Here is a 19,909-nt window from a genome sequence, read left to right on the forward strand (position 1 = left end):
GGAAGTGTTCCGGGCATCACCGGTAGTGTACCGGGACCACCGGAGGGGTCCGGGGGTCCACCCGGAGGGGCCACGGGCCCCGGAGGCATACATGGGCCAATAGTGGGAAGGGACCAGCCCCTAGGTGGGCCGGGGCGCCTCCCACCAAGGCCCAAGGCGCCTCCTAGAGGGGAGGGGGCAAACCCTAGGGCAGATGGACCTTAAGGCCCACCCTAGGTGCGCCCCCCCTCTCTCCCCCTTGGCCGCAACCCTAGATGGGTTTGGGGGCAGCCGCCACCCCTAGGGAGGCAACCCTAGATGGGGGCACAACCCCTCCCCTTCCCCTATATATACTTGAGGTATTGGGGGCTGCAAGACACACGATTTGATCTCTCCCTGGCGCAGCCCTACCTCTCTCCTCCTCGTCTCTTGTGGTGCTTGGCGAAGCCCTGCTGGAGTACCACACTCCTCCACCACCACCACACCGTTGTGCTGCTGCTGGATGGAGTCTTCCTTAACCTCTCCCTCTCTCCTTGCTGGATCAAGGCATGGGAGACGTCACCGGGCTGTACGTGTGTTGAATGCGGAGGTGCCGTCCGTTCGGCACTAGGATCTCCGGTGATTTGGATCACGGCGAGTACGACTCCTTCAACCCTGTTCTCTTGAACGCTTCCGCATAGCAATCTACAAGGGTATGTAGATGCACTCTCCTTCCCCTCGTTGCTGGTTTCTCCATAGATAGATCTTGGTGACACGTAGAAATTTTTTTGAATTTCTGCTACGTTCCCCAACAGTGGTATCAGAGCTAGGTCTATTGCGTAGATTTTATGCACGAATAGAACACAAAGTAGTTGTGGGCGTTGATTTTGTTCAATATGCTTACCGTTACTAGTCCAATCTTGTTTTGACGGCATCGTGGGATGAAGCGGCCCGGACCGACCTTACACGTACTCTTACGTGAGACTGGTTCCACCGACTGACATGCACTAGTTGCATAAGGTGGCTAGCGGGTATCTGTCTCTCCCACTTTAGTCGGAACGGATTTGATGAAAAGGGTCCTTATGAAGGGTAAATAGCAATTGGCATATCACGTTGTGGTTTTTGCGTAGGTAAGAAACGTTCTTGCTAGAAACCCATAGCAGCCACGTAAAACTTGCAAACAACAATTAGAGGACGTCTAACTTGTTTTTGCAGGGTATGCTATGTGATGTGATATGGCCAAAGGATGTGATGAATGATATGTGATGTATGAGATTGATCATGTTCTTGTAATAGGAATCACGACTTGCATGTCGATGAGTATGACAACCGGCAGGAGCCATAGGAGTTGTCTTAATTTATTTATGACCTGTGTGTCAACATAAACATCATGTAATTACTTTACTTTATTGCTAACCGTTAGCTATAGTAGTAGAAGTAATAGTTGGCGAGACAACTTCATGAAGACACGATGATGGAGATCATGATGATGGAGATCATGGTGTCATGCTGGTGATGATGATGATCAAGGAGCCCCGAAGATGGAGATCAAAAGGAGCAATATGATATTGGCCATATCATGTCACTATTTGATTGCATGTGATGTTTATCATGTTTATACATCTTATTTTCTTAGAACGATGGTAGTAAATAAGATGATCCCTCATTAAAATTTCAAGAAAGTGTTCCCCCTAACTGTGCACCATTGCGAAAGTTCGTCGTTTCGAAGCACCACGTGATGATCGGGTGTGATAGATTCTTACGTGCACATACAACGGGTGTATGACAGATTTACACACGCGAAACACTTAGGTTGACTTGACGAGCCTAGCATGTATAGACATGGCCTCGGAACACAAGAGACCGAAAGGTCGAGCATGAGTCGTATGGTAGATACGATCAACATGAAGATGTTCACCGATGATGACTAGTTCGTCTCATGTGATGATCGGACACGACCTAGTTGACTCGGATCACGTAATCACTTAGATGACTAGAGGGATGTCTATCTGAGTGGGAGTTCATAAGATGAACTTAATTATCCTGAACATAGTCAAGAGGTCTTCGCAAATTAGGTCGTAGCTCACGCTTTAGTTCTACTGTTTAGATATGTTCCTAGAGAAAATTTAGTTGAAAGTTGATAGTAGAAATTATGCGGACTAGGTCCGTAAACTGAGGATTGTCCTCATTGCTTCATAGAAGGCTTATGTCCTTAATGCACCGCTCAGTGTGCTGAACCTCGAACGTCGTCTGTGGATGTTGCGAACATCTGACATACACATTTTGATAACTACGTGATAGTTTAGTTAAACGGTTTAGAGTTGAGGCACCGAAGACGTTTTGAAATGTCGCGAAACATATGAGATGTTTCGAGGGCTGAAATTGGGATTTCAGGCTCGTGCCCACGTCAAGAGGTATAAGACCTCCGACGATTTTCTTAGCATGCAAACTAAGGGAGAGAAGCTCAATTGTTGAGCTTGTGCTCAGATTGTCTGAGTACAACAATCATTTGAATCGAGTGGGAGTTGATCTTCCAGATGAGATAGTGATGTTTCTCCGAAGTCATTACCACCAAGCTGCTAGAGCTTCGTGATGAACTATAATATATCAGGGACATATATGATGATCCTTGAGTTATTCGCGATGTTTGACACCACAAAAGTAGAAATCAAGAAGGAGCATCAATTGTTGATGGTTGGTGAAACCACTAGTTTCAAGAAGGGCAAGGGCTAGAAGGTATACTTCATGAAACGGCAAATCAGCTGCTGCTCTAGTGAAGAAACCCAAGGTTGAACCCAAACCCGAGACTAAGTGCTTCTGTAATAAGGGGAACAGCCACTGGAGCAGAATTACCCTAGATACTTGGTAGATGAGAAGGCTATCGATAGAAGTATATTGGATATACATTATGTTGATGTTTACTTTACTAGTACTCCTAGTAGCACCAAGGTATTAGATACCGGTTTGGTTGCTAAGTGTTAGTAACTCGAAATAAAAGCTACGGAATAAACGGAGACTAGCTAAAGGTGAGATGACGATATGTGTTGGAAGTATTTCCAAGGTTGATCAAATATCGTACGCTCCCTCTACCATCAAGATTGGTGTTTGCGTTGAGCATAGACATGATTGGATTATGTCTATCGCAATACGGTTATTCATTTAAGGAGAATAATGGTTACTCTGTTTATTTGAATAATACCTTCAATGGTCTTGCACCTAAAATGAATGGTTTATTGAATCTCGATCGTAGTGATACACATGTTCATGCCAAAAGATATAAGATAGTAATGATAGTACCACCTACTTGTGGCACTGCCACGTAAGTCATATCGGTATAAAACGCATGAAGAAGCTCCATGTTGATGGATCTTTGGGCTCACTCGTTTTGAAAAGTTTGAGACATGCGAACCATGTCTATTGGTATATATGCATGAAGAAACTCCATGCAAATGGACCGTTTGGACTCACTTGATTTTGAATCACTTGAGACATGCAAATCATACCACATGGGCAAGATGACTGAAAGCCTCGTTTTCAGTAAAATGGAACTAGAAAGCAACTTGTTGGAAGTAATACATTTTGATGTGTGCAGTCCAATGAGTGCTGAGGCATGTAGTGGATATCGTTATGTTCTTACTTCACAGATGATTTGAGTAGATGTTGAGTATATTTACTTGATGAATCATGAGTCTGAATTATTGAAAGGTTCAAGTAATTTCAGGGTGAAGTTGAAAGATCGTCGTGACAAGAGGATAAAAGATCTATGATATGATCATAGAGATGAATATCTGAATTACGAGTTTGGCACAGAATTAAGACATTGTGGAAATTGTTTCACAACTAATACAGCCTGGAACACCATAGTGTGATGGTGTGTCCGAACATCATAACTGCACCCTATTGGATATGATGCATACCATGATGTCTCTTATCGAATTACCATGATAGTTTATGGGTTAGGCATTAGAGACAACCAAATTCACTTTAAATGGGGCACCACGTAATTCTGATGAGATGACACTGTATGAACTATGGTTTAGAGAAACCTAAGCTGTCATTTCTTAAAAGTTTGGGGCTGCGACGCTTATGTGAAAAAGTTTCAGGCTGATAAGCTCGAACCCAAAGCGGATAAATGCATCTTCATAGGACACCCAAAACAGTTGGGTATACCTCCTGTCTCAGATCCGAAAGCAATAAGGGATTGTTTCTAGAATCGGGTCCTTTCTCGAGGAAAAGTTTCTCTCGAAAGAATTGAGTGGGAGGATGGTGGAGACTTGATGAGGTTATTGAACCGTCTCTTCAACTAGTGTGTGGCAAGGCATAGGAAGTTGTTCCTGTGGCACCTACATCAATTGAAGTGGAAGCTTATGATAGTGATCATGAAACTTCAGATCAAGTCACTACCAAATCTCGTGGGATGACAAGGATGCGTACTACTTTAGAGTGGTACGTGATCCTGTCTTGGAAGTCATGTTGCTAGACAACAATGAACTTATGAGCCATGGAGAAGCGATGGTGGGCCCGGATTCTGATAAATGGCTCGAGGCCATAAAATCCGAGATAGGATCCATGTATGAAAACAAAGTGTAGACTTTGAAAGAACTACTTGATGGTCATAAGGCTGTTAGGTACATATGGATTGTAAAAGGAAGACGGACAATGATGGTAAGTATCACCATTAAGAAAGCTCGACTTGTCGTTAAGATGTTTTCTGACAAGTTCAAGGAGTTGACTATGATGAGACTTTCTCACTCGTAGCGATGCTAAGAGTCTGTTGGAATTATATTAGCGATCACTGCATTATTTATGAAATCTTGCAGATAGGATGTCAAAACATTGTTTCCTCGATGATTTTCTTGAGGAAAGGTTGTATGTGATACAACCAGAAAGTTTTGTCAATCCTGAAAGATGCTAATAAGTATGCAAAGCTCCAGCAATCCTTCTAAGGACTGGAGTAAGCATCTCGGAGTTGGAATGTATGCTTTGATGAGATGATCAAAGATTTTGGGTGTATACAAAGTTTATGAGAAACTTGTATTTCCAAAGGAGTGAGTGGGAGCACTATAGAATTTCTGATGAGTATTTGTTGTTGACACATTGTGGATCAGAAATGACGTAGAATTTCTGGAAAGCATATAGGGTTATTTGGAAAGTGTTTTTCAATGGAAAGCCTGGATTAAGCTACTTGAACATTGAGCATCAAGATGTATAAGGATAGATCAAAACACTTAATGGTACTTTCAAATGAGCACATACCTTGACATGATCTTGAAGGTGTTCAAGATGGATCAGTCAAAGAAGGAGTTCTTGCCTGAGTTGTAAGGTATGAAGTTAAGACTTAAAGCTCGACCACGGCAGAAGAAAGAGAAAGGATGAATGTCGTCCCCTATGCTTTTGTCATAGGCTCTATACGGTATGCCATGCTGAGTACCGCACCTGATGTGTGCCTTGCCACATGTCTGGCAAGAGGGTACAAAGGTGATCCAGGAGTGGATCACTAGATAGCGGTCAAAATTGTCCTTGGAGTAATAAGGACATGTTTCTCAATTATGGAGGTGATAAAGAGTTCGGCGTAAAGGGTTACATCGATGCAAGCTTTAACACCTATCCGAATGACTCTGAGTAGCAAACCGGATACGTATAGTGGAGCAACCATTTGGAATAGCTCCAAGTGGAGTGTGGAAGTAGCATTTATAATATGACCTAGAGATTTGCGAAGTACATACGGATCTGAATGTTGCAGACCCGTTGACTAAAACATCTCTCACAAGCAAAACATGATCAAACCCAGAACTCATTGAGTCTTATTCACATGATGATGTGAACTAATTTAGTGACACTAGTAAACTCTTTGGATGTTGGTCACATGGCGATGTGACCTGTGAGTGTTAATCACATGACGATGTGAACTAGATTATTGACTCTAGTGCAAGTGGAAGACTGTTGGAAATATGCCCTAGAGGCAATAATAAATTAGTTATTATTATATTTCCTTGTTCATGATAACCGTTTATTATCCATGCTAGAATTGTATTGATAGGAAACTCAGATACATGTGTGGATACATAGACAACACCATGTCCCTAGTAAGCCTCTGGTTGACTAGCTCGTTGATCAATAGATGGTTACGGTTTCCTGACCATGGACATTGGATGTTGTTGATAATGGGATCACATCATTGGGAGAATGATGTGATGGACAAGACCCAATCCTAAGCCTAGCACAAAGATCGTGTAGTTCGTATGCTAAAGCTTTTTCTAATGTCAAGTATCATTTCCTTAGACCATGAGATTGTGCAACTCCCGGATACCGTAGGAATACTTTGGGTGTGCCAAACGTCACAACGTAACTGGGTGGCTATAAAGGTACACTACAGGTATCTCCGAAAGTGTCTGTTGGGTTGGCACGAATCGAGACTGGGATTTGTCACTCCGTGTAAACGGAGAGGTATCTCTGGGCCCACTCGGTAGGACATCATCATATGTGCACAATGTGATCAAGGAGTTGATCAAGGGATGATGTGTTACGGAACGAGTAAAGAGACTTGCCGGTAACGAGATTGAACAAGGTATCAGGATACCGACGATCGAATCTCGGGCAAGTACAATACCGCTAGACAAAGGGAATTGTATACGGGATTGATCGAATCCTCGACATCGTGGTTCATCCGATGAGATCATCGTGGAACATGTGGGAACCAACATGGGTATCCAGATCCCACTATTGGTTATTAACCGGAGAACGTCTCGGTCATGTCTGCATGGTTCCCGAACCTGTGGGTCTACACACTTAAGGTTCGATGACGCTAGGGTTATAAAGGAAGTTTGTATGTGGTTACCGAATTTTGTTCGGAGTCCCGGATGAGATCCCGGACGTCACGAGGAGTTCCGGAATGGCCCGTAGGTAAAGATTGATATATAGGAAGTATGGTTTTGGCCACCGGAAGTGTTCCGGGCATCACCGGTAGTGTACCGGGACCACCGGAGGGGTCCGGGGGTCCACCGGGAGGGGCCACGGGCCCCGGAGGCATACATGGGCCAATAGTGGGAAGGGACCAGCCCCTAGGTGGGCTGGGGCGCCTCCCACCAAGGCCCAAGGCGCCTCCTAGAGGGGAGGGGGCAAACCCTAGGGCAGATGGGCCTTAAGGCCCACCCTAGGTGCGCCCCCCTCTCTCCCCCTTGGCCGCAACCCTAGATGGGTTTGGGGGCAGCCGCCACCCCTAGGGAGGCAACCCTAGATGGGGCACAGCCCCTCCCCTTCCCCTATATATACTTGAGGTATTGGGGGCTGCAAGACACACGATTTGATCTCTCCCTGGCGCAGCCCTACCTCTCTCCTCCTCGTCTCTTGCGGTGCTTGGCGAAGCCCTGCTGGAGTACCACACTCCTCCACCACCACACCATTGTGCTGCTGCTGGATGGAGTCTTCCTCAACCTCTCCCTCTCTCCTTGCTGGATCAAGGCATGGGAGACGTCACCGGGCTGTACGTGTGTTGAACGCGGAGGTGCCGTCCGTTCGGCACTAGGATCTCCGGTGATTTGGATCATGACGAGTACGACTCCTTCAACCCCGTTCTCTTGAACGCTTCCGCATAGCGATCTACAAGGGTATGTAGATGCACTCTCCTTCCCCTCGTTGCTGGTTTCTCCATAGATAGATCTTGGTGACACGTAGGAAATTTTTTGAATTTCTGCTATGTTCCCCAACAGTTAAACCTCCTGAGAGATATCCTTTAACACAGGGGGCATCAAAATCAAATGACAGGATAAGCATATATTAAAAATATAGAGAGATCCACCACTACATCTACATCAAACGCTACATCCGCAACAAAAAAGCCCAGAAATGACCAATAGACAAGAATACTAATCCGTCGGCTCTAGAAATCAGAAGAAAAAATGCAGGGGATGATATAGGGGATAGGGGATAATTACAACCAAGAACCTGAGGGAGGGGCGAGGGAAGATTCAAATCGCCATGGCTGAAAAAACGAATGAAGCACAATTATTTTCATCTGGCTGAAAATTAGCAATTCCGAATATCAATTGCAAACTAGCGATGCATGACAAAACAGTCACGATTTCTCTGCTATAAAACATACAATATCAAGCTACACATTGTAATTTCACTATAAATACAGTAATACACTCATAATTATAGTGTAATTACACTGAATTTACACTGTAAATCAGCTATCAATTACACTGTAAATCCATTGACAAATACACTGTAAATCCAAATGCAATTCCACCATAAAAATCCAAGTCAATTACACTGTAATTCCACTATCAAATACAGTGCAAATCCATGGCAATTACACTGTAAATTAGCTATCAAATTACACTGTAAATCCACTGACAAATACACTGTAATTCCACTAATAAATACAGTGCAACTCCACTGACAAAAATACACTGTAATTATACATGACACATACACTGTTATTCCACTAGCAAATATAGTGCAAATCCACTGACAAAATACACTATAATTACACTATAAAATAACCAGGGATTACACTACAAATTGCTTTGGATTTACCTACAATCTACTACCTATCCATGCCGGTGGATAGGGGAATTGGCCATGGTACAGGGAGAAAATTACACTGGAAATCCACTATGAATTATACTGAAAAATCAATAAAAATTCAGTATGAGTTACACTGTAAATCACTCTAAAAACTATGGGTATTGCACTGCAAATCACTGTAAATCCAAATAGGAATTGCAGAGTAAACTACATACCCACTAAGTGATACCAGTGAAGAAAAACGGTCTAGGGATTTGTTGACGCTCAAAAGTGGCACAATCATAAAAGTTGCTTTAATCTATGTCAAGATTAATTCAAACTTATGATTGGAAGTCACCATGATATGGCTTTCTTTGAGAAGATCAAGATGGATATGAAAGTGGTCTAAAACGGAGTCCGGATGCAAAAGTTATGACAAGTTCAGAGATGCTCATGGTGACACCAGATTAAAGAATGACTTGAAACCCAATTAAGATGACTCCAAATGGAAAAAGTTTCAACATGAAAGTTGTGCGTCTCATCGAAACGGATGATTTTGATATAAAAATCGTCTTAATCCGAGGTCGTATGCAAAAGTTACAGCTAGTACAAGGCGTTGCTGCACTGGATGGCTGGACACTCCGGGGACAACCATCCGGGTTTTGATTTTCTCTGTGAATGACCGGACACTCCGGGTATGTTAGTCCGGGTTTTGAATTTGGCTGCTGCAGACTTCGGAAAACAGCCGAAAACCCCCTCAAGATGGCCTCAGATCAAAAAACGTTCAATATGAAAGTTATTCGTCTCGTCGAAACGGTCAAGATTGCTTTTGGGCTCGTTTCCACCCGAGATCGTTTACTCCCCCGAACATGGCCCACAACGTGCAACCAGATTTTAGCGAACAGTTTTGGAAACTTCGGACCAAACAAATCCGAATTGGACTAGGGTTTTGGACATGAATTGAATCCTTTTGCTTGCACGGAAAGTCCAGCCGCCTCTTATATACTCAACGGGTGATGGCCGATTAAACAACACACAATCGATCAAATCATCTACCACTTTTTACCTTTACCTTTATCTCTCTCCCTTGTTCTTCTTCTTCTCGTTCTTCGTTCGTTCTTCGTTTGCAGGGCGGCGAACCTCGAGGCCCTAGGGGCGATCAGGTCGACCTAGGGCAGCGCATAGCCGCCGCGCGCCCTGACGGGGTCCCTTCCGGGCGTGTGGGGTTTCGGGTCTACAAAAGCACCCACCGGATTGTCTTGCGTACCGCGCTTCCGGCGGGTCTCCTTTGACGTGAGCTGCGGTGCATCACCCTCGGCGTTGGAGGTACACGGTGACGTGTTCATGTGCGAACACACTTTTTGGCGACTCCGCTGGGGATCGAAGCTTTGAACGGTCTCTAGCCCGTTCTTGCTACGAAGAGATCGTCATCTAGGGTTTGCAATCTACAAAGGTAATATGAATACCCAATTCCCTACTGTAGATGCAAATAATTCATATGGTGTTACTAGATCGTTCAATGAGTATACTCTATCGGCCAGCCCTAGTTTGTTCAATCATGCATCTAATTACGTGCATAGGCCGATTCAAAGTAATTTACATGCTTCAACTTTTTATGATACTAGTAACATGCATCATATGTATCCCAACTCTCATGCATGGGCAACCCCACAAATTTATATGCCGACGAACAACATGATGAGTTCGGTTAATCAAGTTGAAACACCTCATGTAGGAACTTTCAATAGCATGCAACAAAGTGTTTCACCTTTTTATTCATCGGCAACTAATTTGCAACATGTTAATCTGAACATGCCGGTGGATAGGGGAATTGGCCATGGTACTACTAGTTATTCAGCCAATTGCCATCAACAATCATATGCTACACCTCATGCTTCTAATTTTTGGGCACCATATGCAACTGAAGGTATTCATAATTCGGCTTCGCACCTTCTTGCTAATGACCGAATAAGTGAAAATTCTATAGGATCACATGTGTGTTCACCTACTACTGTAACATATCATGTTCCCCCCTACACAATTATAGAATTTCGGCAACATCTCATTGCCGAAAGAGTCTAAGAGCATCGGGGGGCAACCATATCCAGACTGGGTAGTTGAGAACAAGCTTACATTCTCTTGGGATTTGTGCAACTCCATTCGAAAGGAACTAATAGAAGGCGGGAAGCCTCATGATTTTGCTGCAGTAAAAGCTAGAGTTGTGCAAATGATGCAGTCGCCCAGTGTTATACCATCCAGTGCACCCCCTAAACAATTGCAAAGTTTCGGCACCTCATTGCCGGAAAAGTCTGAAAGTATTGGGGGGCAATCTGATGAGGAGTGGATGGAAATTGAGATGAAAAAGTTTAAAGCTCGCCAAGCTGAGATGTGCGCTAAAATTAGACAAGAGCGAGAAGCCTTGCAAATTAAAAAAGATAAAGTTATTGATTCAGGTAACAGATAAAATTCGGTTATTGGAAAAGCCAAATCAAGTAGTATATATTCTGAGTCCATCAAATCTAAAGAGGCAAGCATTATTGAGAAAGGGCATGGAAAGCCTAGCAAAACAACCATGCTTGATTTTTCTGAAATTAATGGAACCTACTTCCTTCCCTATGAGTTTCGTGCCATAGAAATTGACGAGCTTCATGGACAAGAACAAGTAGCCAAACAAAGTTCGGTTGAAAAAGATCTTCAAACTAATGATGCACGGAATCAAGAAAAAGATGATGAAGAGGCATTAGGGAGCCATCCAAAGGCGGATCAAGATATTGTTCAAGTCACACCATCATCATGCTCTCCCAACATATTTGAAGAGGTATGTTTAGCAAGTAATTTACCTATTTTCAGATTTGGTCAAAACTTTATTGTTGATGCATCTATTAGAAAAATCCTCTTAAGTAATGTTGAAAGACAAATGAAGAAGGATAATTTACTTGTTAGCAATAAAATCATTATAGAATATATCGGTCAACCCATTGCGCCATTTATAAAGACCGATAATGACTTATTGTTGCAGCCAAAGCTTTCCATGTTGCTTTATTTAAAGTTCGTATCTACATGGGTAGCTTTGCTTGTTTCATACTTGGCTCACTCTTGGTCTCAATTGAGGCATGCATGTTCTAACTATTTTTGTTTCAGAAACTTAAAGCCAAGGTTAGATTCTTTTCAGAAAACCGATGTTAGTATAATATCTTATCCAATGACATCGGTAAGAGAATCCAAAATAAAACTCATAGCCGAATGGGGTGATACAAAATCTGAACCATTCGTTTGCTTAACTCCAAAGCCGTTCTCACAGCAAGATCGGCTAGAAAATAAAAAGTTCACCTTCAGTTCAAGCATGTGTGATCAAATATTTGATTTGTTGCTGAAAAATAATTGCATAAGAATTCTTGATCACCATGTCAAGCCATCAATTCAAGGACGAATGTACTGTAGGTTGCATCATTCGTTCAAACATAATTTTGAGGATTGCAATATGTTTCGTCAAATAGTTAAATCGTCCATTGATAAAGGACGATTGAGAATTGTTGAAACACCAAAGGATGACCAGTCTATTCCGATTGGTCTTGATGGCAAAAAGTTTTTGCATCGGCTACTTCAAGCTGATCCATCTAAAGAGAAGGTAAAAACTGCAGGTGACGGGATCATGCTTTCAAGTAAAGAAGTTGTTGAAGAGCACAATGAACATAAACTTGAGGGTGAGAATTCCATCGAAGCTACAATGAAGACGCGAAGGACTGGGGGGCAGCAAGGAAATCCAATGATCCATGAAAGCAAACCAAAAGAAAACAAAGGCCGAAATAAGCGCAAGTGTAAGAGATCAAAAGTCACCTTCGCTGAACTGTTGGATAAATATGAAAAGAAGAGTGAAGAGCAGAATGCTTATCGGCCAAACCATGCAAAGAAACCAGATCACCCCCAAGGCGCAAATATGAGGACCGGTATTGGCAAAGTGAGAATTTCAATGCAACATATTCATATCCTTATTTTGGGCCGCCAATACCAATGCCATGGATGCCTCCCTATGCTCATTTAAATCCATATTCATCATGGGACAGGTATGATACAAGGGCACATTCTCCGTCTTATTTTAGACCATCTCACCAATACTATGCAGCTCCAAGAAGATCAACATTTGAACAATCACGCGTCAAAGACCGTTTTAATCATAAAGAATCGGTCCAAAGCTCAAGGAAGAAGAAAGAGGTGGTAGAGCGAGTTTACTGCGTGAAAAGAGATGGTCGTAAGTGTGCTACTTCAGATTTGATTTCAAATGACAAAGAGCCAATTAAAGTGTTGACATTGGCTACAAAAGGCAAAGAAGTGAAGCAATCAATTGATCAAAATCAGAGTGCCAAATCTGAAGAAAATAAGTTAAGGGTGCACAAGGCCCAAAAAGAGTTGCCATTGGTTGAAACAAAATCACAGTCGAGGTGCTCACTCGGCTTATCGTATTGGCAAAAGAAGGAGTTACAAAAGCTTAGTGCACAAGAACTTGAAGAAAGGAACATGGCATGGGTTCCCAAAGGAAGTACTCAAAATAATTATTATGTGCAAGCTTCCATTACAAGAAGTGCGGCAAAGCTGAAGAAGGGAAAGAGTGAAAACTATGAAGGACCAAGCCGAAGGTTTCAACATCCTCGGTCTATACATTATCCATATTCTTCAACTATGCCATTAACGCCTATGCCATGGAATTCGTCATCAGGTATGATTGGTAACCCTCAATGGGCTTATTTTAATCCATGGATGCAATATAATTTCTTACATTATGAAAGGGTATTGCCAAATCACTATACATTTGATTAGCTACAAGTTTGTTGCTGATCCAAAGGGCCGAAATACTTTATTTGTCATTTCATTTGTTTATTTCGGCTATATGTGCTTTGAATGAAGTTTACATGGTAATGGCCGATATTTATCTATCGACCTAAGAGTATGTCAATGCATGGTCGGTGTAGTATTCTAACATCGTCCTTAGTTTGATTGGAGAGCGAGACAAGGTATGTGCTCACGGAAATTTATATGTATGCCTATATTATGATTGAATGGAGTTGAGACATCTCTCCGATGTCATTGAATATATGCTGCATAGGCCAATTCATAGTTGCAGAATTGACTGGTGGGCTTATACTTTGTTTGGATATGATTTGGCTTATGCATCTTTGAGATCTATGAAAGGCCAAATCATAGCTGATTTTATTACTGAACATCGGATTAATGACATGCATAATGTTGATATTAGCCTTGTCTCTCTAGTACTATGGAGATTATGTTTTGATGGTTCAATTCATAGCAATGGCCAAAGTGTTGGTGTTGTTTATATATCTCTTTATGGTACTATTTTTGAAGCCTCATGCTGCTTAGAATATTTTTATGCACGATTAATCAAGGCCGAATATACATTGTTATTCGGATTGACTCTTTTACTTGCTATAGGTGCTATACATATTGAGGCTTTCGGTGATTCGTTATAAGTAGTGCAACAAATACTTATAGTTTATCGTGGGGTATGTCTAGATGCAAAATTTGCCTTGGGTTGCTTTAAAATTGTTCTTATATTTAGACATGACAATTCAAAAGAGTTGGCACAGCAAGCATCCGGCTACTACATTCATCATGGTGTATTGCATTTCTCTTAATAGCCGATGCTTCATCTCGTCAACATAGGTAAGGCCGAACCAAAGTCCACAGCTTCGGTGTCGGTGTACTAGAGTAGGGGTACCCTAGTATCCCGAACTTGTGCACGGGCAGTCGCAGCATCCCGCGGCAAGGCTTGCCGGGTGACCGCCAAGGTCCTCCGTGGTTCCTTTGGAGCCATTCAAGGACAAAGTATTCAAACCAAGGCATACAAGACCCCGACAAGAGGAGCTTGCCGGGAAGGCCAACCAAGGCGTACAAGGCCCCGGCAAGAGGAGCTTGCCGGGAAGGCCAACCAAGGCATCTCAAGGAAATTGCCGCAACGCACCACGCGTCCCGGCAAGGCCCGGTGAGCGACAAGCTCCCGGACGCGACAAGACAACGACCGCGGCAAAGCGCTTGCCGCGGCAAGCCACCACTCTGTGCCCGCACTCCAGCACATCCACCAACGTGTCGCTCTGGGACCCTTCCAGGCGTACGTGGCAGGAGGCTGTGCAGCCAGGGGTGCACGGTGGCAAGCGGCGCTGACAAGATTGCCATCGTGGCGAGCTGTGGCATCCCTGACGGTCCCTTTTGCACTATTTGGGCAACACAGACGGGCATTTAATGCCCTTGTCTCCTGCCGTCAGGGTTAGGTATGATACACTGTAGTAGGTAGTTGCACCTACCGCAACACCTTTCCATTTTTACCCTTGTCTACGTTGCCACCTGTCGGTGACCCCTTAAGCATATAAAAGGAGGCCCATGCGCAACGTAGAGGGGGTTCTGAGGTTCCGAAAGGAGAGAACACTCATGCTCGGTCTCGTTAGCTGCTGGTGTGTACTGTAGCACCCCGCGCTCCCGAGCTAGAACTCAATACAAACCACAAAGCAGGAGTAGGGTTTTACGCATCCGTGCGGCCCGAACCTGGGTAAACTGCTCGTGTGCTTCGCCTCGATCTGCTCTTCGTGCGATCTCCGCCTTCCCCAGGAGGGGCTCGGTCCGCCGGCCCCATAGGTGTTCGTGGATTAGTCCCCCGACATCTTTGGCGCGCCAGGTAGGGGGAAGCGTCGAGGTTGTGTGAACCTAATCCGGCGTTCACACGAGCTAAATCTTCATCGTCTTCATCGACATGCCACCGAAGAAGAAGGCTTCGGAGGCGGCTGCTCCGTCCGCGCCGAACCCACCACCGCCGGAGCAAACGGCTGGTGGGGTAGACGCCGGCGGAAGAACGGGCGTCGACGAGGGAGCTCATGGTGCTGCCAGGTCCAAGGACAAGGCTGCGCTGCTCATCGACGGCGCAGTCGGCTCCCGCAACGACCGAGCGCACTCCAAGACCTCGGCGTCCGTACATGCACCGCGTCCATCCCAGGAGGCGCGGGACCGACAGCGTCATGGTACTCACGGTGCCATACGTTTGCTGGACCAAGATCGAGCTGGTGGATCTCGGAGCGCTCAAGACCAGCATGCACGCCAACATGCTGGCATGAGCGGGGCACGGTCGCCTGGACGGGATACTGCTCCTTCTAACATAGTTAGAAGTCCGAGCATATCCCGCTCCTCACACCGTTCGCCGCCGCCACCCGTCACTTCAGCAGAAGCTTTGGCACGAGCTCAACTGCTCCTAGATTACCCTCCAGCGGCAGACAAGATCGACGACTGGAGGGCCACCATTCGAAGTCTCATCGGCTTCGCCAACGGCGACACTCCACGGCAGCCGAGCATGTCGCAGCCGCGGCAAGTCAGCCAGGCATGAGCCGGTGGCGGCAAGAACGGTGGGGGTGCAACCACTGTGCACTCTCCGCCCCGAAGGCCAAGATCGCCGACTCACCGGATCCACCTCGACAGCGAGTCCACCGCGTCATCAGATCCGCGAGCTCGTCGCGATCAGCGCCAAGTTCTTCACGAACGACAGCAAGAAGACGCTCGTACTCGCATCGAGCGCCGAAGAGAAGCGCGGCGTCAATCAGACCAGCGCGCTGGGCCCTCTGTCGACATGCATGCGCCAGGGGAACCAGGCGACTTGCCGTACGCGGTAGGTTGCCCTGCGTTTACTCGTGAGCTGCGGCAAGTCCAGTGGCCCAGCAGGAAGAATTTCAAGCCAGACGTACCAGAGAAGTACGACGGCAAGTCGCATCCGTCGGAGTTCCTCAGCATCTACACCATCGCCGTGCAAGCTGCCGGGGGGCGGGACGACAAGATCCTTGCCAACTACTTCCCGCTGGTGCTCAAGCCCAACGTCAGATCCTGGCTCATGCATTTGCCGGACAACTCCATATCCTCCTGGGCAGACCTATGCCATCAGTTTGTCGGCGCCTTTACAGGCGGCCACAAACCTCCTGGCCAAGAGAGTGACCTTCACCTGCTCGCCTAGAAGGAAAGAGAGACCCTGCGCAAGTACATTCAGAGATTCAGCCGTGTACAGCGCAACATCCCAGATGTCCACCCTGCCGCGGTCATCAGCGCGCTTCATCAGAACATGCGCAACCGCAGGATGCGGGAGGAGATGGCGATGTGCAAGATTAGAGATGTCAGTGAGCTGTATGCCCTGGCCGACAAGTGTGCACGTGCTGAGGAAGGGAGGAAACTGCCCGGAGAAAATACAGGAGCAGGAGGATCTGACAGCGAGGAGCAAGAAGAGGAAGTTGATTTTTGGTGACTATTTTCCGGCAAAGCTTCCCGAAGCCACCGCCAAGAAGGTCCCCAAGATCAACACCAAGAGTGTTGAGGAGCAGTCTGCTCCGGCAAGCCCTAGGGTTTGTTCCGTTGAAGCAGAGGCTCCCGACAAGTTTTGCTCCGGCAAGCTTGCCGGGGAACGTCAAGCTCTGGCAGAGCCGCAGGTTCTCGCCATAGAAGCGGATGTTCCCGCAGCAGCAAATATGCCTTTAGTCCTTGTTGTCGAGCCGCAAGCTCCAGCATGGGCACAGCAGATTGTCCGATTCCTTCAGACAGCAGAACTTCCCAAAGAGCAAGAAGAAGCGGAAAGAGTAGCCCGGCAGTCAAGTATGTACCAATTTGTCGACAAGACACTGTACAGAAGAAGACTCAACGGCGTGAAATTGAAGTGTATTCACCGGGAAGATGGACAAAAGCTGTTGGCAGAGATACATGGAGGCATATGTGGTCACCACATTGGCGCAAGAGCACTTGCCGGCAAAGCATTCCGGCAAGGTTTCTTTTGGCCGACAGCCGTCCAGGATGCAACTGCACAAATAACCAAGTGTGAAGCGTGCCAGTTCCATTCCAAGCAGATACACCAGCCAGCTCAAGCTCTCCAGACGATCCCTTTATCCTGGCCATTTTCGGTCTGGGGGCTCGACATCCTCGGCCCCTTTCCCCGAGCAGTCGGGGGATTTGAGTACTTGTACGTTGCAATCGACAAGTTCACAAAGTGGCCGGAAGTGGAACCAGTGAGGAAGGTGACAGCACAGTCAGCAGTCAAGTTCTTCAGGTCGATTGTTTGCCGCTTCGGGATCCCTAACAGGGTCATCACCGACAACGGTACGCAATTCACGAGCCGCACCTTCATGCAGTACGTCCAAGATCTTGGCGCCAAGGTCTGCTTCGCTTCTGTTGCTCACCCGAGAAGCAGAGGAGTTTTTTACATAACAGGAGTACAGAAACAGAGGAGAAAAAACAAAGTTTCGGGAACGGTAAAGACTAGCTCCCCAACATAACATCCTCACAGGAAAAAAATAGAAAGCAGTAGTGTCACTGGTTATCATTTTTCCCCCTCAAGCTGTTGTTTCAGCTTGACGATGCCCCCATCAAAATCTGCTTCTATCATTGCTCCAGTTTTAGAACAAAGTGGATTAGAAGACAAACAAACAAAATCAGAGAAGGAAATCCCGCAAGAAAGATGAAAATGAGCCCCCCAACATATCATCCTCACATATAACTGCCCTATAAGATAGCACAAGAAAAAGCAGCTGTGTCATTGGTTGATTTTCCTGAAGCACTTGTTGTAGCCTGACGCTACTGCTGTGCCATTCATTTCAACCTAAAGCTTCTCCTTCCACAGTTTTCTCCAATACCGCAATAGAATGATAACCTAAAGCTTCTCCTTCCACAGTTTTCCCCTCCTCGGCGCTGCTCCCGCTGGTGGACAAGCTAGCGAGGAAACTCGCGACCTGGAAGGCCGCGCTCCTATCCCGCGGCGAGCGGCTCGCCCTTGTGCTCCACGTGCTCTCCGCGATGCCCGTCCACATCCTCATGGCGATTGCTATCTGCCCAAAGATCCTTAAGAAAATCACGCGCATCATCCGCGATTTCTTCTGGCATGGACGTAGCTACGCCAGCGCCGGCTATTGCCTTGTCAGCTGGCAGCGTGTTTGCCGCCCCATCGAGTTCAGCGGACTCGGCGTGCAGGACCTACACCTCACCGGCATCTCATTGCACTGTCGCTGGCTTTGGCTCAAGGCCAATGATCCATCGCGCCCATGGCACCGCCTCCAACTCCCCCAGGACGACGATACATGCCGCTTCTTCCGCGCCTCAACCTCATGGCACGTGGGCGATGGCAGAACCTGCCGCTTCTAGAGCGACCACTGGCTTGATGGTCAGTCCATCCCTGAAATCGCGCCTACCCTTACATCCCTCATTCCACGCCGCCGGCGCCGCCGCACTCTGGTCTGCGAGGGGCTTACCAACAGCGGTTGGATTGGAGACATTCACGGCACCCTTAGCCCCCTTGCGGTCGTCAAGTACGTTAACTTGTGGTGCAAGTTATAGCAATTCCCCCTCACTAACCAGCCTGACCGCATCACCTGGAAGTGGATGGCCAATGGAATCTACTCTGCCAGTTCCTGTTACCGCGCCCTGTTCCACGGTTCCACTTCGCCCCCATGCTGGAAACTACAATGGAGGAGCTGGGCTCCCCTCAACAACAAAGTGTTTCTCTGGCTAGCCTACCTCAACAGATGTTGGACCGTGGAATGGCGTGTGCGCCATGGCCTCGCCAATGATCCAACCTGCATCCTCTGCGACCAGGAGGACGAATCCATCGACCACCTGCTCGTGGGGTGCGTGTTCTCCCGCATCATTTGGCACGGAATTCTCTCCTGGTGCCGCATTGTTGCCCCACCGTTGGACGACTCCACGAGCTTCTTCGCCTGGTAGTCCGACGCGGCTGCAGCATCCCCTCGCTGCTTGAGAAAGGGACTCAACTCCATCATCCCGCTGTCTGCATGGGCCATTTGGAAGCATCGCAACACAACTATCTTCGACGGCCACCGCCCCTCCACAAGAGACCTGACCAAGGCCATCAAAGACGATGCCCGGCTCTAGGCCAAACAGTGGCGGAGCCAGCGAATTGCCAAAGCCCGGGCACCTCGTAAGCTAAAATTTACTTTGGTCTATCAACCAGGATAAGTATCATATATTTGGATAAATATGATGTGCAATATATGCACTGATGTTTTATAGATCAAAGAAGTAAATAAAAACTTGAATACAATACCAAATCAAATAACTCACCTAGTTGCCGCTTGCCTTTAGCCCTAATTGTTGGCGCTCTGCTACTGGATTTCTCTTGGTCATGGCCTTCAATGGGTTGAGCGCTCGCTGCCGCTGCTCGTGTTGCTAGTGTCGACGGTGATGACCCAACGTCCGATCGAGCCGGATTTGAATTCTCACTGATGGTACCGGAGGATTCGCCGCCGTGGCGCCCACGCTTGCGCTTCCGATCTTGACCGTCCCCCGCCGGAGTCATAGTCGAGGCTTGGTCACGCGTCATCTCTGATCTCTTTTGCAATCTTGCTGGCTGATGTTAGTCTGGATGCCGGGTTCCGTCAGTCGACAGTCACCCTCGCCGCCT

Source organism: Triticum urartu, chromosome 2 (genome assembly GCF_003073215.2).
Source record: "Triticum urartu cultivar G1812 chromosome 2, Tu2.1, whole genome shotgun sequence".
NCBI lineage: Eukaryota > Viridiplantae > Streptophyta > Magnoliopsida > Poales > Poaceae > Triticum > Triticum urartu.